Here is a 24,302-nt window from a genome sequence, read left to right on the forward strand (position 1 = left end):
GTGGGTGGTGGTGGTGGTGGCGGCTGGTTACCCAAAGAAATCCACATTTTCTGGGGTTTGCACATTTTTTACAAACCCTTAATCCTCTGAATTGTTTTCATGCCCAGACTCATGTAGGAAAGCATATATTTATTATTTTTAATTTAGGGAAATGTAGAAAAATATCAGGCCCCAAATTAACATGCATCTTTGGATTGCTAATTGTGCTCATTGCAAATTTGGGTCATTTTGCTTGAGTGACTCTAATGTGGAGCTGAGATTGCCACGCAGCTCAGTGGATTCCTGATTCCCCGCACTAATCCTGAGCTTGGTGATTGTGTCAGGTGCAGTTCTGTATGCTCTAGCAGCTGGCTCATCCTCATCAATGCAAATAAGGCAACTCCTACAATCAGGGCCTCACGAGTGTGAGGCCTGATTGCTGAGGGCAGGCTAAAGCACTACACAGACTCTCACTTTCAAATCACGCTAAGTGACAAGACAACTGCAGTGTCCCTCCAGTTGAAAATCAACCTTTAGAAAACAAAACAAGAAGAAGGGGATGGTTACAAAGAAGAGGAAAACCCCAGTGTTTGGGAAGTGGACTCGTTTATATGGGCTATATTTAGGTACAGAGATAATGTAAAGTGCATTTCAACAAATAATTATTTAGCTCCTATTCTGTGCAAGAGACTTTGTTTTAGGAGCTTCAGGGGATGCAAAGGTAAGGGAGACACAGTCCCTGCCTTCAAGGGGCTCTGTGATTTGATTGTAGAGAATTGTAAAGATTAAGATAATAGCAGGACTATCATTAGGGAACAGTCACCAAATCTTAAATGAAAACTATAAAACATACTTTTAAGAGAAGTATTTAGAGATAGCATTATGGCTAGATGTTGAAAGTGAGGCTTTGGAAGCTTCTGGTTCAAATCCCAGCTTGGCCACTTACTTGCTTCAAGTTACTTTACCTTTCTAAACTATAATGTCATCATCTGCAAGATGGTGGTAATGCGAGTCCCTACTTCGTAGGGATCTTAGAAGGATGAAATGATATTGCATAAATAACACACCACCAGTTCTGCACATAGTAAGTGCTCAGTAATGTCAGTTGTGATTATTATTATTTCCTCCTTAACACACAAAGAAAGGAAAAATCGAGAAATAAAAATTTGCCACAGTTTGAAAGACATTTATTTGATCTTTTCTCTAAATTTTCATTTTACATGTAGCACTTACTCTGAGGAAGTGAAAATACTGTGAACGCTAAAAGTCCTGTGTCTCCCAGTGGCATCTGGATAACCTTGGCTACTTGGAACACGAAGGGGAGAACAAGAAATCCCTGTGCTTTTCCTTTTCTTCTTTTCCAAACAAGTGTGCAGACTTCCCCTGCATTTCAGCCCCACCCTCTTTATTTTACTGCCTAATCTATAAAGGAGGATTAGCAGCAGCATGCTGCTTTGGCATGGAGCAGATTCTGGGTGAGGACCTGTAGGTAGAGTTTAATGAATACAATTTTCTAGGACTGTGAGTGCATATTTTTAGCTCCATGCTGGGCTCCAGTGTTGGCTCTTGAGACAGATGAACAGACCCTTTGATCAGACTTACGTGTTGCTCCAAGAAGAACCTTTCGCAGAAAGTAGTTGGGGAAAAAAGTCTTGCTTCCTTTACTCCTAATTTGCACTCTATAGAATTCAGATTCCAGATAACTGGTTCCCCAAAAGTTGCATTACAACATTAAGATACACCGCAGTGGGGAGAAAAGGTACCTTTGGGCAGGAACAGATTCACTTTCTCAATAAAGAGGATGGCTGGTGCGCAAGTGTGCAGCCGCCTTCCTTTCCCTTTTGAGAGTAGAGTAGAGGTAGTTAACCTTCCTGGGGGAGGTTTGGCCTAGACAACATCATAGACACCATATCCCCCCTGGAGTTACCAAACAATAAAACTGCTTCCTTTGCCAAACACAAAGAATGATCTGGAGTTGGGTATTAGCAAACAGCAAACTACAGAAAAAAGAAGGAAAGGAGGGTCAGAGAAAGAGGAAAAAGGAGAATAGAAACAAGGACAGAAGGACAGGAGAAAAGAAAGGAAATTAGATTAAGAGAAAAGCATAAAATAAGATTTTTTTTCTTCTTTGGTTTGCCACAGAAAGGGCAGCCATCCAATCTTGTCTTAAGTTCATCCAGTGCCAGGCAAGGATAGGGAGGTGGAGAAGAAAGAATTTTGATGTAAAGCCAAGCAGGTCAGAGATGACATGCAGGGTCTCTTGGAAATACCTGAGGTTTTAGTACCTTGGCATTGGGAGAGGGTGCACAAGATAGGGAAGCATTTGATCTTTTGCATTCCTGCTCAGGACCTTCTCCTTCTCTTTCTAATAGGATTAACAGATATTTTCCTAAGCAGAAATCAAAATGTGTCAAATCATCTGAGACAGTCAATTTGTTCACAATGCCCACATTCTTGCAGTACAGATGCAGCACTATTCAAAAACAGTTTCATTTCAAGAGATACAATGCAGCAGAGAGGTAAACATTTATCTTCATAATCTTACCCTCCTTTCAGACTGCTTAATTTTTCTCAGTGATTTTCCCCTCCTCTTTCACTCCCCCCCACTCCACAAGCCCCACCCCAGCTCAGCTTCAAAACATCTAGTACAAAAAGACATGACTTCCCCTGAGGATTCGGATCTCAGTGATCCTGATGATGCAATGTGTGCTCTCCATTATTCCTGGAGCTCTCTGGATGTGCGTCTGTCTCCAGTTATACTGATTTTTGCCTCACTTACAAATCCTCCTGCAAAGGTTACCTCCACTTCTTCCTCCCACCTCATCCCCCAGTTATCAGAACTCCTTTCCCCACCCCACCCCTACACTCCTTTTTTTATTGTTATTATTGCTATTATCATTCTCTCTGCAAGCACAGCCCTCTTCCACTTCTCTTTAGGGAAGCATTAAGTTGCCTTCCTTTGTGCTACCTTAAAACTGCTTGTCCTCCTCGGCTCCCTTTGAACACCACAGACCAGTGTCACCTTTGGAACAATGAATGAAAGTAGTTAGAGTAGGATTCCAACTTCACCTGGCTGGCTTTCCTGAAAAATCACAAGTGTTTTCATCCCTCTCCCCACCTCCCTTCCTTTTCATCGAGACTCCATAAGATAGCAGCAATTAGAAGCTCAGAAATGAATAGAAACAATAGATACTGGTGTGTTTTATTCTTCATACTTGAATAATAGACCTGTAACAAACAGAATAAAGTCCTGATTTTATTCCTTTTTCTTACCACTTGTTACAGTGTAGACCTGGTCTATGTCCACCAAAGGCTCACATGTTGGAGGCTCGGCCCCCAACTTGGCACTACTGGGAAGTGGTGGAATCTTTAAAAGGTAGGGCCTGGTGGGAGGTTTTTGGTCTTTGGGGCATGGGGTCTCATTTTTTGGTCTCAGGGACTGTGGGGTGCAGTTTTTTCATCTTTTTTTTTTCATGCCCTAGCCATGAGGTGACTGGCTTGGGTATGCCATGCCTTCTGCCATGATGTGCTGCCCCACTACAGACCCAAAGCAACAGGGACAATCAATCATAGGCTGAAACCTCCCAAACCGTGAGTCAGAATAAATCTTTTCTCTTTATAAGTTGATTTATCTCAAGTAATTTTTTTAAATGACAGAAAGCTGACTAACATATCACTGGTAATCAACATACTTGTATGGCTCTTCAGAAAAGTGGATTCCTCAAACTAATTTCCATAATAACATATTTTCTACTGATATATTTTAGATGTGTTTTCAACCTTACTACTCTGTGTGATGTGATCATGGTGCCAAAATGTAATAAATTGGTCCATTCTCCCTAGACAACCCTTTCCATCATTGCCTTTCTAAACTGTTAAAATCTACCCACTGAGCAGGGTCCAGTTGCACCATATCTCTCGAAAACTTCCTCAGATCCTCCCATAAGAGTTCTCCTCCCTCCCTCAGGACTTACACTGCTGTATTTATACCTGCACTCTATCGTCTGTTAGAGTTAGTTTAGCAATCTGGATATTGTCGATGTCGATCCGCACAACAAACCATGAGTCCTGTAAGAAAAATAACTTATTTCCTCCTTCATGCTTTCTCTGCCACCTCAAAGAGAGGGCCTTGCAAGATCTGGTGGGTGACTATTGATTGAAGATGATGACTTAGTCTTTTGAATCAGAGAAAACCCCACAGTTCCCTGTTTTAAGTTTGACAGAATCAGGGGCACATCAAGACAGCCCTGGCCAACTTAGTCCACAGCATTGCCACTTATATTTGACAGTGATTTCCAGGCCTCCCTACATTAGAATTTTTAATATTTTTTCATCTTAATGTTCATCTTTAGTAAATACATAACAAGATGAATTGTGAAGTGAGGGAATTAAAAAGTGCTATCTTATATCTGAATAAATAAATCATTTATATTAGCTCTTCTGTTTCTAGGCTGGTCTGGAATTGGCAACAAGTACCGAGGCATCAATACACTTGGATATGGTGTACTCATTTATTGTTTTTAAAAATTTTAAGCATCTGATAAGTTGTTTACTGTGTCAAGGGCATTGGCTTTCAAAAGGAGTTGCTGTGCTACATGTGTTTATATTTGGCTTTTGAGTCATCCTTATTATTTTGACTTTTATTTGCACCAGGTATTTATCTTCAGAGAATCACCACCACCTCAACAAAGCCCTAGTTCATATTTTAACATTTTTTTCAAATCATACCTTGTTTGCGATCCTATCATTTCAGTATTGAGTTTTTTCTCCTGATAAGGCAAATGACACTTTAGCCTTAGTTAATGTAAAACAGGAAGGTGTTAATCTCATTTTCAACATGTCAGCTCTTCCAGGTGGGGTATTAATACGTAAGATCCCCTGCTGGCAGACTCAACAGAATCTTTCTGACTGTGAAGTGAAGTCCAAACCTGGTAATTTTTGCTTTTCTTTATTGTATGTGCTCAAATCTGCTTCATTCACTGAAAAAGATATCAGTAGCTAAATGCATATAAAGAAACAAAGAGATGTTTGCAAACTATTGACTTAACTCTGTACTCAGACACTATGATTTGTTTTAAAATATTCACACACTACAAACATCTGGGTATGTTTGATGATAAATAGCAACTAGGTAAGATATATTTAAAAGACCCTCTGAGACTTATAATTTTTGCATCAGTGAACTCCAGTCCAGAGTCACTGTTTGCTTTCTTTAAATATGTTTTCTTTAATGCAATTGTGAAAAACTAAACAAGAACAGGTATGAAATATTTTGCAGGAGGTATTTCAGAATCCCATATCCAATGAGAAAGTTTACTCTCAACTTCTTAAAGTAACATGGGACCAAACTTTTTATTTTTATTTTTTTCTTCAATGTGTAGTGATAAAAAAATTTTTTATAAAATGTTTCATGGTATTGAGTTGTTATGAATGACAGAGTCAAGCAAATATGTTTCTTTTTTGAAATTTTTAAATTTGTTCTTTTTAGATATACATGACTGTAGAGTGTATTTTGACATATTACACATACACGGAGTATAACTTATTCTAATTAGTATTCCATTCTTGAGGTTGTACATGATATGGAGTTTTACTGGTGGTGTATTCACATAAAAACATAAGAAAATTATGTCTGATTCATTCTACTGTTTCTTATAGAAATTTTTATGAGTTTCCAGGTTTGTTCTAGTTATCTTACTCTTCCTATAAACACTAACGGGAATTTTTAAAGGACTACTTCAAAAGAAGTCTGTTAAGGAAGGCAAAAAAGAAAGCACTAATTATAGTGAATATAAATTAGTATAAAATTAAGTCTTCTTATTTGTAAATATGATTAAGGCTTTTATTTTTTATTTTTAACTGATACATAAAAATTGTTCATATTTATCGGGTATTGTGATGTTTCAATAGATGAGTACATGGTTTAATATTCACATCATGGAAATATATCTCCTCAGTTATAACTTGTTCAAGGTGGAAACATTCAAAAATCCTTTCTTCTGGCTATGCATATATAGTACATTATATATACATATGCAGTATATTATTATCTTTGATAGACACTCCACTGTGCAATTGAACACCAAAACTTCTTTTTCCCACCTAACTAAAACTGAGACTTATATTTAGTACCCATTAGTCAACTTTCCCCTTTCCTCTCTTCTACCTACTCTCCCTAGTCTCTGGTATCCACAATTTTACTCTCAACTTCCATGTGATCATCCTTTTTTAAATATATATTCTACATATGAATGAGACTCCATCATACTTGTCTTTCTGTGTCTGGCTTGTTTCTCTTAACATGATGATCTCGTTACAGTCATGTTGTCACAAACTACAGAATTTCATTCTTTTTATAGCTAAGTAGTATTCCGTTGTGTATTTGGGCCATATTTTCTTAATCTACTCATCAGTTGTTGAGCACTTAATTTTTTTTCCAATTCTTAGCTGTTGTGAATAGTGCTGCAATAAACATGAGAGTATGGATGTCTCTTCAACATGCTGATTTCATTTCCTTTGGATAGATATCCAGTAGTGGGATGACTGAATAATAAGGTAGTTCTTTTCTTAATTTTTTGAGGAACCTCTCTACCGATTTCTGTGATTGTTGTACTAATTTACATTTTAACCAATGGTGTGCAAGAGTTTCCTTTTCTCCACATATTCACCATACTTATTATCTTTTTTTTGTTAATAGTCACTATAAAATGTGGCATCTCATTGTGGTTTAGATTTGCATTTCCCTGATGATTAGTGATGTTATGTGTGTGTGTGTGTGTGTGTGTGTGTGTGTGCGTGTGTGTTCCTGTTAGCCACTTGTATATTGTTCTCTGAAAATGTCTAGATACAGATCTTTTGGTCACAATAGTGGAAAAGCTGACTAAAATAGGCAGAAATATTTTGCAAAAAAATTTAAGAACAAATTACCCTCTGATAGCCCTTTTAAATCTCCTTTTCTGTTAAATGTGTTACATTTTAGATATAAATTATTTTGTTTAAAAATGAATGTTTATATTTTAGATTTAAAAGAAAGATAATGTTTATCTATATTGCCTGTTTTTATGGGATTACTTGCTTTTTCTATTGAGGTTTTTTTTAGTTTCTTATATATTCTCATTATTATCTCCTGTCAGAAGTATAGTTTGCAAATATTTTCTCCTACTGTAGATTGTCTCTTAATTTTGTTGGTTGTTTCCTTTGCTGTGCAAAAGATTTTTAGTTTGACAAAATCCTATTTGTTTAATTTGCTTTTGCTTCCTGTGCTTTGGGGGCTCTTATCTAAAAAATCTTTGTCTATTTCAATGTCCTGAAGTATTTTGCTATACATTATCTTCTAGTATTTTTATAGTTTCTGGTCTTACATTCAGGTTTTCAGTCTATTTTTATTTGCTTTTTGTATATGGTGAAAGGTAGGGGTCTAGTTACCTGAATGTGGTTATCCAATTTTCCCAGTAACATTTATTGAAAAAACAGTCCTTTCCCCAATGCATGCTCTTAGGAGATGTTGTTGAAGATCAGTTGGCTACAGAGTCATGGGTGTACTTCTAGACTCTGTTCTGTTACATTGATCTGTATGTCTTTTTAATGTCAATACCATGCTGGTTTAAAAAAAATTTGTTGTTATTACAGCTTTGTAGTATATTTTTAAGTTAGGTAGTGTAATACCTCCTGTTTTGTTCCTTTTACCCAAGGCTACCTTGGCTATTCAGAGTTGGTTGTTGTCATTGTTGTTTTTGTAGCTCTATATAACTTTAGGATTGCTTTTCTAGTTCTGTGAAAAATGTAATTGATATTTTGATATGAACTGCGTTGAATCTGTAGGTCACTTTGAGCGGTATGAACATTTTAACAGTATTGATTCTTCTAATCCATGAGCATGGGATTATTTTTTAAAATTTCTTTGTGTCCTCTTCAATTTCTTTCATCAATTTTAGTTTTCATTGTAGAGATCTTTCATCTTTTTGGTAAAACATTTCATGTGTACTTTAATTTTTTGATAGCTATTGGAAATGGAATTGTTTTCTTGATTTCTTTTCTCAGATAATTTGCCATTTGGTATACAATGCTCTTGATTTGTATATTGATTTTTTTTTTGGGGGGGGTCCTGCAACCTTGCTGAGTTTGTTTAATAGTTCTAATACTTTTTTGATGGAGTCTTTGGAGTTTTCTATGTTTAAAATTATGTCATCTGCAAACAGTGAAATTTGATATAATCCTTTCTGTTTAGGATGCTCCTTATTTCTTTTCTTGCCTAATTACTCTAACTAGAATTTCTAGTACTATGTTGAATAAAAGTGGTTATTGTTGATTAATAGGATTTGAGGCAAATTTCATATGGTTCTAATTTAAGGAAGAATTGAGGTAGGTTTTTAATCTCAAGTAGGAATGGGATTTTATGTGGTTTGAAAATCATAGGTACATATATTGTAGATAGTGGTTAGGTATACATTTATTTGAACTAAAACAGAGAAACAGAAAGAATAAAATGGGATGGCAGCAGAGGCAAATAAAATAACATTGAAGGAGTGGACAAGTAAAAGAGTTGTAGCTGTGGAAACAGACAGAAATGTCATGGAGTCCTGGAAGTACACCAAAAGGTTTGAACCAAGTTGAGATTTGAGTTTCTGTTTTGTGGTTGGTACAGGTATTATGATGCCCAATTTACAGATGAAAAGCACAGGTTCAGAGAAATTGAGGTTTCTTTGAGTCAAACAGAGTTTGTGCAAGTCCTAAGTCTATTATTTTTCTTCCATCCTTTTTTTTTTTTTTTTTCCTTTTTAAGTTTGGCATTAGGATTTGAAAATGTGAAAGGAAAAGAAGAAAGATGAACCGAAAAGATGTGAAGAAAGAAAGAAGAGTCACTGAGGAATTCTTAGCTGTCAAATCCATCCAGAAAAGGAAGGCAGGGGAAAAATGTGAGATGATAAGATTATTATTATTTTTTTTAAATTTCTATCCAAGTTACTAACAGGCACAGTGCCTTTTTTTCTCCTTTCTGTACAAATTTTCCCACATACCATTCTATAGTTATATAATTCATTTCCTTGGCCCACTGGGTCAATTCTTTATCACTTTACCAGTTTCTTTTTGTAAAAGCTTTTCATACTCCTTGCCAGGGAAAGTGTACTCCCAGAAGAAGACAAAAGGAAGGAGAAGGTGGGCAGGGAAGGCCTGGTAAGCAGGATCACTGCTGGAGCCACATCATGATTGTTCCATTTCCCCAGAGGGAATTATTATGCATTTCCCCTTAAGCATGAGGCTGTGTTATTTTCTGTGGTTAGCCCTTACCTGGTACATGGTTGAGCTCACTTAAAAATATAACAGGATTAAAATCTAGCATTGTTCATTGCAACCACGTAACTGTGTTTTATATATTTCATCTTAAATCTCCTTCTAGAAGTATAACAGTTAGAATCTGTATAATTTGCACCATTGTTGACATTTTGATTTTTCTTTGAAAACGATTTAGTACAACTTTAATCAAAGGTCTTAAGTCTCACTGGTTCATAGGTTTGGGGCAGGATGTGGAACTAGTGAGAGAAGACAACTTATTGAAGTAGTTAAATGAGTTGACTGGGAGCACACTACTGGCTAAGCCTGGATCAGAAACCTGAGCCTTTATTCTAGACTCTGCACTCTACACATGGCCTCCCCACTTCAGTTCAGCCAGTGGTTATTGGTTGCTTGCTATTGCTAAGTGCTACAGAGAATTACACTGGAATTTTTCACTTAAAGGCTTATTCTTTCACTGAGGTATTTCCAAAACAGTTCTAGAAGAAAAATTCAAAAACTACTTTTGGATAAAGCAAAATTTCTAAGTCAAAACCTTCCCTCCAGGCCTGGGGTTGTGGCTCAGTGGTGGAGCGCTTGCCTAGCACGTGTAGGCCCTGGGTTTGATTCTCAACACCACATATAAATAAATGAATAAAATAAAGGTCTATCAACAACTAAAAATATATATAAAATAATTTTTCTAAAAAACCCTTCCCTCCAAAAATCCAGAACCCTAATATAAACTTCTTATTATACAACAACATAGATGAGGAAAATCTTTAACTATGAGTAGTAAAAAACAAACATGCAAACAAACAATAATAACAAAAACCCTGCTAGCCTTATTTCTCAGCCTTCCAAAGTAAGGATATAGGCAGTGGAAAGAAAACATAGGCACTAAGATTCCTTTCTTACTCAACACAGCCATCTCCAAATATTCCCCCAACAAATACTGAACATCATTTCCTGTCAGGTGCTGTGTTAGAGGCCTGAGAATGAAGCAGAACCAATTCCCACATTTATTAAAGAATTAATTTGGAAAATTGTTCTACTTTCAAAATATAAGCAACATACTTATCAGTCATTCATATTTTAATAAGAATTACTTCAGATGAATAATCAGTTTTCTTGAAGGATTCCCTTAGGAGGATATCAATTAACAATAGCTTAGCTGTGTTGTTTGTGATAAGGTTGCAGAAAATAGAAGAACAATAAAAAGTAAAAGATAACCAGAGCACAGAGAAATGGAAGAGGCCATCCTGGAATGGGATACCAGAGTGGAAAACTTGTAATCACCTTAGGGCTCTTGAATGTATAGAGAAAAGCAGGTACAAGGGTGGCTAAGGAAAGCTTTGTCTTTTTTTTTACTTAAAGCTCTTGGAAACAATTTCTTGACCTAGAAATCTGTGAACTTAGAAACTTTATGAGTGAATTCTGAATGTAATCAACTTGTAGTGATATCCATAAAATAAAATCCCTTAGCCTTCTTTCATAATTGCTATTTCTGGCCCTAGGAAGATTAAAAAGAAAGACTGTCCTATGGTCTTATATGGACCATATCATGAGCCAGATAACTCATATTTCAGGTAAGGTTAGACCAAATTTCTTGATATTTTCCATCAAAGTACCTCTAATTGGTAGTAAAAAAAATAGTTTTTGATGATGAAATTCCACCAACAGAATGAATCCACTGATGGTAGAGAACCAGACACCTGTTGGAGATAACTAAAGGCAGTAAGTCTGCAATATCTTTAGAATATTATGGTTGTTTTCTTTGAAAATTTAAGCATTCATTTTGTACTACCCCATAATAGGTTCGTGTTTGTTTCACATAAAAACAATGTTTTAAATTGATTGTTATTAGTCAAATTGATTCTCTGAAAAGAGATGCCATGATTGCTGTGTGGGTCTCAGTCTGCCTGTACACTCCTGTATGTGTGTGAGGGTGTCTAGAGAGGTTCATTGAGGAGAGTACTAATGCAAGGTTTCAGTTGTCTCAGCAATCTAAGTGTCATGATTTCCTTGAATTAGAAGCACTTCGAACTCATTCATAAGAGGACTGCTCTTTCTGTCTTAGTTTCTGGGATCTCACATTTCCCAGGATTTTTTTCATGATCTACACATAACTGTCAGTGATCTAATGTGGCCAGGACAGGTGGAAATTATGGGGCCCAACATTCCAAGTTTAGAAATCTGGTTGTGTTTGAACATGAGTCTGGGTGAAGCATCCCTGCCGGCTAGGGTGTTTATAGAGTTTTGCCTTCTAAACTCTACTGCTAAAGTTTAGCAGTAAGACTGGCTGGTTTTAAAATAATAGAGAGCACAGGATTTCACTCAAATTTGCCATTATTTAAGTTCTTTCATTCTATCAATATTTATTGGGTATATGGCAAGCATCATTTGAGATACTGGGCATTTAAGAGTGAAGACAGACAAGGTCATGGTGGTGGATAAAATACTTGTCCCCAAAGATGTTCATGCCTTACTCCCTCAGTACCTAAGAATAGCTTGCCATATGGCAGAGGGGCCTTCTTTGCAGATGTGAGGAGTGCAAACCTTGAGTTGGTGAGAATATTCTGGATTGTTCAAGTGAGCTGAAGCCAATCACAGGGGCCCTTAAAACCTGAGAAAATTCCCAGGCTAGGAGAAGGAAGAAGCAAAGGAAGGACAAATTTGAAATGTAAGAAGCACTCAACTGGCTGTTACTAGCTTTGAAGATGGAGAGAGAGAGACTACAAACCAAGGAACTCATCCCTGCAAACACCTTGGTTTTAGCCCAGTGAGGACTGTGTCAGATTTCTGATCTTTAGAATTGTAAGATAAGTTTTTAGTTTAAGCTGGTTGATTTGTGGTCATTTGTCACAGCAACAATAGAAAAGTAACCCCATTCTCTTTGTGCTTGTATTATAGTGCAATAACAAAAAAATATATATATATATATATATATATATATATATATATATATATATAGTAGGCTATTTACATGTTCTAATAAAGGCTGAAAAGAAAATGAAAACATTTTAATGCTCCAGTGCATGACTTTGGGCATTAGGCAATGACTAGACCCCCTTATAGGAGTTTTTAAGTCTGTCTCATTTCCAGGTAGAGAAGAGGCACTGGACTTGGGTTTTGCTAATTAGATAGAACCATGCCTGAATTTGAGTCAGATACTAGTGATGCAAAAGGAGAGGGTGGTGGGGTGTGGTGATGCATGTCTGTATTCCCAGCACTCAAGTAGCTGAGGCAGGAGCTTGGCAAGTTCCAGAGCATCCTGGACAACTTAGTGAGACACTGTCAAAATAAAGCATAAAAAAATAAGAGGGCTGGGAATGTGACTCTGTGGAAGTGCATCGCCAAAAGGAAAAGATAACTCAGGCACATACTTTTCCCCTCCCTCCTTTTTCCCTTCCTCTCTCTGTCTTCTCTCCCTCTCTCCTATATTAGGAGCTAGGGCAACAAAGTAACACATGGCACAAAAGAACTAACTTGTTCTTGGAAACTAGAGTTATTCCTCCATCAGATTAGTTCTGCATAATTTTGGATGCTATCTGGGAAGCTTAGTACAAACCTATTCTACAGCATCCTCAAGAATACAGCAAAGCACAAAAGATTTTTTTGTTAAACTCTTTTTCTGCCTAACTGACTAAAGTCACCTTTGATTCCTTGCAATGAAGATTCTGATGGAAATGCACAGTAAAAAGCTGTGCTTGGACACTGTGGCTAGGAGATCTCTCTGAGAGTTGAACTGGGACAAGAAGATTATGAAGGAGCACATGGTATGAAACTTAGAAAGTTTTCAGACTAAAGAACTACAAGCTACTGTACTGGAGCTGGGGATCCAGGGAGAGCTAGACAAGCAAGGCTCTTGCCCTCATGGAATTTATCTCTCTCTGGTGGGCGTTATTTAGACAGTTAAAAGTAGGCGAATGATAGGTAACATAACTTTAGGTAGTTATATGTATTTTAAGGAAAATGAAAGAGTTGTAGGCTACAGGAAAATTCTCTCTAAGGGAGGTGATGTCACATAGGAGATTATTTATGTAGAGACTAAAGTCCCTCCTGTATACTATTGGGGAATTTTGTTCAAGAAAATGGATTCTGGGGCTGGGGATATAGCACAGTGGGTAGAGTGCTTACCTTGCAAGCATAAAGCCCTGGGTTCAATCCCCAGCACCGCAAAAAAAAAAAAAAAAAAAAAAAAAAAAAAAAAAAAAAAAGAAAAGAAAATGGATTCCATAAGGATTCTTCAAACAAATAAGGATTCTTCAAACAAATATAAATATTATAGGGCGATCTTTGCTACATAGGAATATTGGGAAAACTCAAAAAATGTTTAAAATGCCCCTAAAGACACAGTTTTTTAAGCAACAGATATGATCGTCCTTTTTATGATGTTCTCAACCTTGAACTTGCCGAATACCTGTGGCTACATTTTTAGGGAGATAATTCCTTACATTATGAACATTTTTCCACATCTATAAATCACCTTGAATTTCATGTTGCACAGTTGCTATGCAAACGAGTGCTAATAAAAAAATAGACAAAGACAATGTTGGTTCTTCATCACATCATCGGAGGCTCTTATGGGTTGATGGGCTGGGCAGCCAACAATGGAACAAAGCCAGCGCTAACAGAAAGAAACCTCAGCATCAAGTAACTGCTGCCCAAAATAATCTATGTGCAGGTGGAAGTTGCTAGTTTTATGTGAACATGAAAAATTAATTATCAACTAAATGGCCTTTACTTCTTTCAGGGTCCATATACTTATAGACAAATAAATGTTCTTTATTTCCTTGGAGAAAAGAACAATTCTCTAAAATTGTTTAATCAATTTACTGACCTGAGTTATAGCTTTGGTGGAAAAAATGAATGTAGATCCTCAGATTTAAAAAAAAGATAAGGCAGGTATGTTTTGTGTGTTTCGTTTGTTTCACTTTTGTTTTTGGTAGAGCAGGTATCTGAAATATCTTTTTCTCTAAAAAGCAAAAAAATTATTCTAGTAAAACATAAGCAAACTTACTGATGTAGCAAATTGAATACTTTTAGAAAATGGCGTCAAGAGACACTTTTAGATAGTACGAACCAAAAAAAAAAAAAAAAAAAAAAACAATACAGAAGAGTAGAACAAGATGAAAAAATAACCAAGTGGCTGAGAAGAAAGTGGGTTAATGGTAAAAAGATCATAACATACCTGAGAAGACAGATCCCAAAGTTAGCAAAGGGAAAAGCTATGAACAAATCAATCGGCAACACTATATGTCTCTAAAAATGGAACTGAACAAAAATAAGATGATTGGCTGGAAGTATAAAAAGCAATCAGACCTATCAGCAACACCTGCAATTCCCAGTATCTGGGCAACCACCACCCTCTTCTCCTTACGCCACACCTTCCATCTTGGGAGAGGACTGGAGATCTAGGCTCTGGGGAATATAAGACACAGGGTCTCTTGGCTGGGTGGGGTTGAAGGCAAGAACAGGATATTGAAATCATGGAAAAGTTTTGCATGTTAAGTGCTGAAAACTCAAGTCCTCTTTACCTACCCAGCTTTTGAAATAGTAGTTGATTGACCTTTACTCTTATCCAGGAGATTGGAGGATCCTTCCCCACACAGCCTGACCAGCTGAAAAGAAAGTATTCAGAGATAATAGCATTCTAGACTTTCCAACTAAATATTGAAGCCAGATAACCTTAAAGCAACCTTGCTTGAACATTGTAGCCAGGGTGTCTCTCTGAGAAGGTGAGAGTTGAATTGGGACAGGAAGAATGTGAAGGAGCAGGTAGTATGAACAACTGGGGAAAGCTCTCAGACTAAAGAAGTGCAAGGCTATTGTACTGGAGCTGGGAGTCCAGGGAGAGCTAGACAAGCAAGGCTCTTGCCCTCAACAGCCCACATACAACACACGCACTCAAAGATGCCCATTTTTCACTTGAGGAAAACTTCTTACTTGATTGATAGAAACCAAAAGAAAACAACAGATAGAAGCAACTTGGAGGAAACCCATACACTCATAGAGAAGAACATTTAAAAAGCAAAATAAAACATAAATCACATCATTAATACCCATAGAAATGTTTTTTAAAAAACAGAACAACCATGAGATAAGAATAGGATACTATTATAAATGAGAAAATTTAGAAAGCAAAATAAACTATTGGAATTTTAAGAATATACAGGTAATAGCAGAAATTAAAAAGAGGTTAGAAGAGTTGAAAGATGAAAACATCTCAGAATATTTTCCAGAAGGTAGAACAGAAAAACAGAGATGTATAGTAATAAGAAAAAGACTTAAAAAAAAAAAAAAAAAAAAAAAAGATGACTAGCTTAGGAGATCCAAAATCCAAATAATAGAAGTATCCAAAATAGAGAACAGGAAAAAAAAAAGGTATGTGTAGAAGGAAATATATTAGTCTTCTATTGCTGTCTAACAAATTACCACAAACTTAGCACTTAAGACAATATTCCCACAGTTCCTGTGGGCTAGAAGTCCAGGTACACTTAGTTGGATCTTATGCTCAGTCTCTCAAGGCTATAATCAGAGAGGTGGGTAGGTCAGATGTCTCATTAGAGACTCAGGGTCCTGTAAGTTCATGCATTTGTTGGCAAAATTTGAGGCAGGCGAGACCCGGGGCCCAGGATTACACCACATGCATCCAAAGATGGCGACTGGCAGAGAGCCAAAGGGCATGTCGAATGCACCTTGAGAAAAACAGGAAGCATTTACCATTGGCTGTATGATAATTAGTTCAGCCGCTTAGCGCGTGGACAGATATATCTTACATGTGTGCTTGAGCTCGTGATCGTTTGACCTTTAATAGGATTGGAGGGACATATCTGATTACAATTGCATATGCATGAGACTGCTTATATATTGAGGGTGTTATCCGAATAAAGCGGAAGCTGCTTCATGAACTTCTGAAGAGTACATGTCGTTTGTCCCGCTGGTTGGCGGGCAAGTGGCAAAAATTCATTTATTTGCAGCTTTACAAACCATGTTAACTACTTTTTCAAGAGTAGTAAAAGAAAGAGAAAGCATTAAAGACAGAGGAAAAAGAAAATAGGAAAAGATAGAGGAGGCTCTACTCCTACCAGGTCAGGCCTACTCAGGATAGTCTTTCTTTTGATTAACTTAAAGTCAACTGGTTAGAGACCTATAGTGTAGCTACAAAACCCCTTTACCTTTGCCATATTTGAGTAGTTAGAAGGAAGTTTAAAGTTCTACCCACCCTCAGGGAGAGGCACTTCAATAAAGGCAGGTACACTGTAGGGAGGAAATCAGAGTCATCTTAGAATGGCCTCATCTAAGGCAATTATTCAGACACAAGATTATGTCAATTGAAAGAACTCAATGTCAGCACAGTAATGAAAATACATCCATGCCAGACCTTGAGAAAACTGTTGGCCAGAATCTGATAAAGTTCTGGAGGGAGTATCAGAGATGAAAATGTGGCATTGGATTTCTAAATAGCAATACTTTAATCTCAAAGGCAAAAGAACAATGTCTTCAAAATTATGAAGCAAAATGATTTCTACATGTGAATTCTCTACTTAGAAAAACCCACATTGAGTCAGATTGTATCCTTAATGATTTCCTTTCCTTCTCTGTAGGCAAAATTTTAAGATGGTTCATGATTTTCACCCCATTGTACATCTTTGCCTTTATAGAGCTCCTATCCTTGAGTGTGGAATGAACTTGCTTCTAACTAACAGAAGATGGCAAAGGTGATAAAATAGCACTACCATGATATTGTACTATTTGACAAAGGTGAAGGGATTTTGCTGATAAACTATAGGTCCCTAATCAATTGACTTTGTTAGTTCATCAAAAGAAAGATTATCCTGGATAGACCTCACTTGGTCAGATAAGCCTTTCAGAATAAAATCGCAATTCAGGATAAAATAAAGTTATGTCCAGTCATATAAGATCTCAACTATTGCCCATGTACCTTTTCTTGGAAGGATGCCTGAGGATTTGCCTAATCAAAAATGGGAGAAGTCCAACAGAGAGAATTCAGGAAAATTACCATAGGATAAGGCAGAGGGAATCCAAAGATGGTAGTAAAGGAAAATTCCCAACATTGCACAGAATTGAGAAAGCAACACATCAGAATGGGGAAAGTGGGAATGTTTGAAGAGAGATTTCTTCCATAAAATGAAATTGAGAATAGGGTATGAAATTGATAGAATGCATACTGCCTCTTAACATACTTAAAAGAAATTTAGACAATTAATGAAGAATTTGAGCCTGAATTAGTGTTAAAAAAACTAAACATAAAATGATTAGTTCAAAAAGTTGAAACGACAATTGATGAAGAGTTTGGTTTTGAATTAGTGATAAAATACCAAGAAAACAAATAATATAAGATGATTAAAGTTCAAACAGTTGTACAGAAAAAGAAATCCTGCAAACTGAATGGCATAGCCATGTTTAGTACATGGCATAAGCATATATGTGGCACAGTAATATAATTACACAGTCAGGATGATATAAATACTAAAGTGAGGCATAAATATTTATGGAGAATGAAGGAATGGGAAGATTATGCCCATGTTGTTGTAAATTGGGAGAGAAGTGAACTAGATCTTCAACTTCTACTGCAGTAAACTTATAGGTAATAACTAACACTGTCAAAAAGGAGAAAAAGAAGGAGGAGGAGAAGGAGGAAGTGGAGGAAGACGAGGGAGAGAAGGAGGAAAAGGAGAAGAGACTATGTATGCATGTTATTTGGGACATGGATATAAATATCAAAAGATCAGACAAATAATGGAAATGCCTTTGGGGAAGATGAAATGGAACAGGACATAAAAGACAAGAAACTGCCCTTTTTCTATAACAAGGCTTAAATATAGTTTGCATTTTTAACTGTGCATATATAACTCTGATGCAAAACACAAAAAGAAAATAATAATTAAACAAAGCAATTATCTGTATTACAGCTATATTTTTCACAGTATATGAGACTTTTTATTTGCTTATATAAATTCACTATAATGTTCATTTTGTTATGTTTTAAAATCAAGTTTACCAGAACTTAAACATCAAATGAATATTTTCTTTCAAAGCTTTCTCCTTAAGAAGTTAGGTACTTACTCCAAAGTTGTAACAACTACCTGAAATATTTTTGGAAATGTCTTTAGAATTTCAAAGCCTGTGGCAAACTTCTTTAAATAACTTCAAAGGTGTCAATTCATGGATTTAATATTTTAAAAGAACCAGAAATTGTTTGGAACCACATTAAATTTGAGTGGTCACAAGCTAGATAAAACTATTTTGAGTAAAAACCAAGGTATGACTAATACAATTGATTTTTTTGGATGACTTATAAATTAGCTATAAAGGGGACTTTATATGGGGAAAGGACTCCCAACATATTTCATTTCTAAAGTTACAATTATTACAGCATACGTATGAAGAAGATGTTCCCACAAAAAAATTAAGAATATTATATGTGACGCATACAAACAAACAAAAACCAGTTTATATTAGATAACTGCAGAAGTGATTTGAGGCTGGAAATGCCAGTTTAGACAATAATGCTTACTTGTGGCAGATGTTTTTTATTCTCTTCCATCCAAGCAGGATTGCATGACCCACTGAAATTAGCCCACCATCTCATTTAACTATGACTTGTTTTCTTCTCTCAGTGGAAAAAGTGTGACTAAAAGGAAGGCCTCTGCCTTTTATTGGACTTCCACTGCTCCTAGGTGAGTTATCTAAGATAAATGGAACAATCGCTGTCTCCTTAACTCTGGATTGCTACACAAGCACATATAAGATATCTTGACCTTTCTCCAACCATAGATGATATGGTTAGTGTGGTATCACAGTCATTCAGTCTTTCTCAGAAATGCTTACTGGACTTCATCAATAGAGTATCTTTGCTACCTCTTGATTGATTTTGATCACATTCTCAACTATAAAGATATATGGGCATCTTGCTCTGGTCTCTGCTGGGTGAATTTTTCCAGGCTCACCAGAATATGACACAGCTATAAGGGGGATTGCTAGCTGTCCCTTTTGCCCTTCCTTTTGGGCAAAAAGAAAGACTACACTTCCCATCCTATTCTGTGGTTAGTTTGGTCGATGGAAAATGAATGGAAAAGACATGTATCACTCCCCGGTCTGACCCAGGTTTCACCATGCATGTTCTTCTACCAGCTAGATGAAGATGATGAGGAGACATCTCAGGGTGGTTGAACAAGAAGATGGAAGGAGTCGAAGGCCCTGAATGACTGTATATAGTAATTTTGTCCCTGCCAACCTTAGCAGTTACCTCAGACTGTCATATGAAAAGAAATAAACTTACTCTTTAAGCAAATTGGAAAGTCCATTTGTTACTGTAATCAGTCTACAATAATTCACTAGCACTTTACCTGAAATAAAGATCCTAATTTCTGACTTGGGAGAGTATATATACATAGATACACACTTCAGTCCTCAGCCCAATAAAGTACATTTTTTCTGGTCCAAAATTACCACTTTCCTACTGACTCTATCTTAGAACTTAACAGAGATGATGTATCTCTATCTTCTAAGAGGCAGTTACAGATTTTGATCTAAAAATGATCCATCGGCCTTTTCTTCTTTTCTCCTATTGTAGGTGGTAGGCTTCCTTCAGGCTTTTAGACTAAGAAAGTAACTGGATGTTGTGACTATTGCACATGCTTTAAAACTCAATGTAAAGGTAGGTTTTAAAATTAGATTTATCTAGTACAGCCATTATGGAGAAGAGTATGGAGTTTCCTCATAAAAACTAGAAATAGAACTATGACTTGATCCAGAAATTCCACTACTGGGTAAATTTCTGAAGGAATTGATATCAGTAAGAGAAAGAGACACACACTCTCCCATGTTTATTGCAGAACTGTTCATGATAAGTAAGGTATGGAATAAATATAGGTGTCCATTGATGAATGAGCAGAAAATGAAATGTGGTTTATATACATAGTAGAATTTTATTCTACCATAAAAAGAAAAGAAATTCTGCCATTTGAAGCAATATGAATGGAACTGACGAACAACATGTTAGGTGAATAAGTAAGGCACAGGGACAAATATGACACGTTCTCACTTATACATGCAGGCTAAAAAGTTGATTTCAAAGAAGAGAGTAAAATAGTGATTCCCAGAACCTGGGAAAGGTGCATGGGGTGGGTAGAGAAAGGATGGTTAATGTGTACACAGGATGCAATCGAATAGAAGGAATAGCTTCTAATGTTCTGTAGCATGATAGGATAACTATGGTTAACAACAAATTATTTCAAAATAGCAAGTAGAAAGAGTTTTGAGAGTCCCCAACCCAAAATAATTATGTGTTTCATGTGATGAATATGCCAATTAACCTAATCTAATCATCACACATTGTGTATATGTATCAAAATATCATATCATATTCTGTAAATATGTAAAATCGCTGTAAGTTAAAAGTAAAATATATATATGAATATATAAATATAATAAAATTAGATTTTTTGGTAAATTTTGTCTTTGCCTTACTCTTACATGAAATTGTATATTCTTAATCAAAGTTAGTTTCCTCACCTAAGAGAGTTGACTGTTAAATTTTCAGAGATTCAAACTGGTTGTTCAACATCGCCATTACTAAAGCTAAAATTGTGCAAACTTAGAGTTAAGCTAATCATATTTGAAACAAGGGCAATAAGTCCAGACGCTGTGGCACATGCCAGTAACCCCAGCAACTTGGGAGCCTGAGGCAGGAGGATCTCAAGTTTAAAGCCAGCCTCAGAAACTTCGTGAGGCCCTGTCTCAAAATTAAAAAAATAAAAAAGGACTTGAGGGTATGGTTCAGTGGTTAAGCACACCTGGGTTCAACCTCCAGTACCTAAATAAATAAATAAATAAATAAATAAACAAGGGTAATAAACACTAAATATCACTTCCTGATTATTTTACCACATTTTATTATTATCTATATTTTAAAGTTATTTTTGTGTTTGTATCTTCATGGTAGAAATACTGTGCAGTGAGGTGCTATTGCCCATTTCTTCCCATCCATATTTTATAGTGTTAAGTAAATCATTTGAAGTTGGCCTTGGTGGGAGTATTTCATATCATGCCAATCATCAAACACTATACAAGATGATTTTACCAACACTCCATCAATATGTTTGTTTTAATTTTAGTTAATATATCTTTTCACTTGGTAAATTATTTCAAAATTAAATAGATAAAATTTAGAAGTTGATTTTTAAAAATGAAATATAAAACAAGCAATTCAGTTCATTGCTATCCAAGAAATATAAGTAGGCTATAATTAAATGTACATTCATAACATACTTAAAAATGGTATGTCTCCCTTTATGTCTTTAAATGTGTTTTAATAGAGATATATCCTTTCCATAAAAAAGTAGGTTATAATCTCAAGAAGACATGACTGAAAATAATTAATATAAAAGAAATGTATAGCCAGGTGCAGTGGTATACTACTGTGATCCCAGTGATTGGGAGGCTGAGGCAGGAGGATCGAAAGTTCAAAGCCAGTCTCAGCTTTCCAAGCCACTGGGATTATAGGCATGTGCCACCACACCCAGCCATACTTTCTATACTTAAGAAATACTTTTAAATATAAACTTTAAAGTTGGGAAATAGCTTTGGGTTTAAGGGAGAGTTATAAAAAGTTAGTACAGAATTTTGATATACTCCACAGCCAGTTTTCTGTTACCAACATCTCACATCAGTATGATATGTTCCATACAATCAATGAAAAAATATTCATACAATATTGTTAACTAAAGTCTGTACCTTATTCAGATTTCTTTGGTTTTTACGTAACATCTTCCTTCTATTCCAGGAACCCATCCAGACACCTCATTTATTTTAACATGTCATTAGGCTACTCCTGACTGTGACAGTTTTTAGACTTTCCTGGTTTTTGATGACATTGACATTTTTCTGGAGTACTGGTTAAATGTTTTTACAATAAGCTTCAGTTGGAATTTGTCTAATGTTTTTCTCATGATTAGAACAGGATCATAGATTTAGGATGGGAGGGAAAGGTCACAGAGGCAAAATACCAATATCATCACATTATATTAAGGGTACATACTATCAATATGAATTATCCCTATTGATTCTATCCATGATCATCTGGCTGAGGTGATGCTTGTCAGGTTTCTCTACAATCAAGTTATTCTCCCACTTTCCAAACCACATTGTATAAGGCAGTAACTATGGAGAATTCACTTCTAAAAAAGGAGATGGGAGTTATATCTTCTTGAGGAAAAAATATCTACTTAAATTATTTGAGATTCTTCTGTATATATTTATATATTTCCTCCTATTTACTCATTAAATCATTTTTATATCAGTATGAACTCATAGATATTAATTTAGACTTAGAGTGACGATTTAATAATATATCTGTTATTTAAATATTTTCCAGTTTGGCCATTGGGAACTCTTCCAATTAGCTCCTGTGTTCATTTGACATATGCCTGTTATCATTTGTTTTGTTTTTGTTTTTAAAACACTTTTGTTTATTTTGCTTTTGTTTTGTAAACTTCCTTTCTGTTGTTATGAGATGGTCTGGATTTATCTTGTGTATTTCCTTTCCTAGTCCTAGAATCAGCCGTTTCTCTAATGAGCCTGGTTCCTTTTACTGGAACATGGTATTAGAAACCAAGATCTGGGTACGGGTATGCTAGTTTCTGTTGGGGTGCCCTTGCTGCTAGGCTTTCTCACTGATGAAGCAAGGAAGTATATATGTATATAACAGGGCATGCATGAAAACATACACATATATCCATCTGTATCTATATTAAATGAAACATGATTTCCTATTGAATTCTCCAACTCTAATCCATTAAAATATGGATATTCTAGTCTTTGCCCTGTACTGATCTCTAATCTTCCACAACAGTAGTGAAGAACATATATGGTCCTCACCATCCATCATTCATTTATTTAATTGTTCAATTACATTATACATGCATACTTGTTTAGGAATTAATTCATACCTCCATGGTTGGGGAAACTTGATCAAGAATTCAGTACTTATTTTTATGTACAGTTGCTTTTTTCTTTAGTTTTAGGGACCTCACTCATTTCCAAAGTTACTTAGATGAGTAATTTATTCCCCAACAAACTTTACAGATATTATTTTATACATTTGCTGTTCAATCTGATTGTTTTTATGTGTGTGTGTGTGGGGGGGACTGAGGATTTAATACAGGGGCACTTTACCACTAAAATGCATGCAATATATATATTACATATATTACATATATACATATATATATATGTAATTTTTTTTTTAAATGGAGACAGGTCTCACAAAGTTGCGAGGCTGATGTTATATTTGTGATCCTCCTGCCTCAGTCTCTGGAGTCACTGGGATTACAGCTTCTATCACATTCTTAAACCACAGTCTGCATTTTCTGGGATTCTCAGACCTCCTAAAAAGTATGTTAAGAATTGCATACATGGAGGTTTACTTTTTGGGCTATGAAGTTAGTGCTGTGGATTTTTAATGAATGCATGGTATCATATAGCCAACATTAAAGCAGTATACAAAAGAATTTCAGCAACTTAAAACTCCCCTCACCCACCATCACCATCACCAAAACCTCTGGAAACCAGTGATTTTTTTTTTCATTTTCTTTACACTTTTGCCTTTTCCAGAATGTTACATAAATGAAATAATACTTTTTGTAACCTTTTTAGGATTGCTTTTCACTTAGAAATTTGCAATTAAGAGTCACTCTTGTCTTTGCTTTACATAATGGCATCCCTTTTTTTTTTTTTGCTAAATAGTATTCTATAGATGTACAACTGTTTGGATATTCATTTATCTACTGAAGGACCTCTTGGTTGCTTACAATTTTTTGCAATTATAAACGTTCATAGGATGGGAAGGATGGTAGAATGAGACAGACATTATTACCCTATATACCTGTATGATTACATTACTGGTATAACTCAGCACCATGTACAGCCAGAGGAATAAGAAGTTATGCTCCATTTGTGTATAATGTGTCAAAATGTATTCTACTGTCTTGTATAACCAATTAGAACAAATAAAAAAAGTAAAA

At 35.8% G+C, this 24,302-nt stretch overlaps 1 protein-coding gene across 11 annotated transcripts in view; it reads right to left on the reverse strand.

Annotated features, from left to right (window-relative positions):
• The window catches only part of LOC306663837 (uncharacterized protein), a 175,511-nt gene that overhangs the window by 42,307 nt on the left and 108,902 nt on the right, over positions 1–24,302 (reverse strand). The gene's annotated exons all lie outside the window — the stretch shown is intronic.

This window comes from Sciurus vulgaris (genome assembly GCF_902686455.1).
Source record: "Sciurus vulgaris genome assembly, chromosome: 6".
NCBI lineage: Eukaryota > Metazoa > Chordata > Mammalia > Rodentia > Sciuridae > Sciurus > Sciurus vulgaris.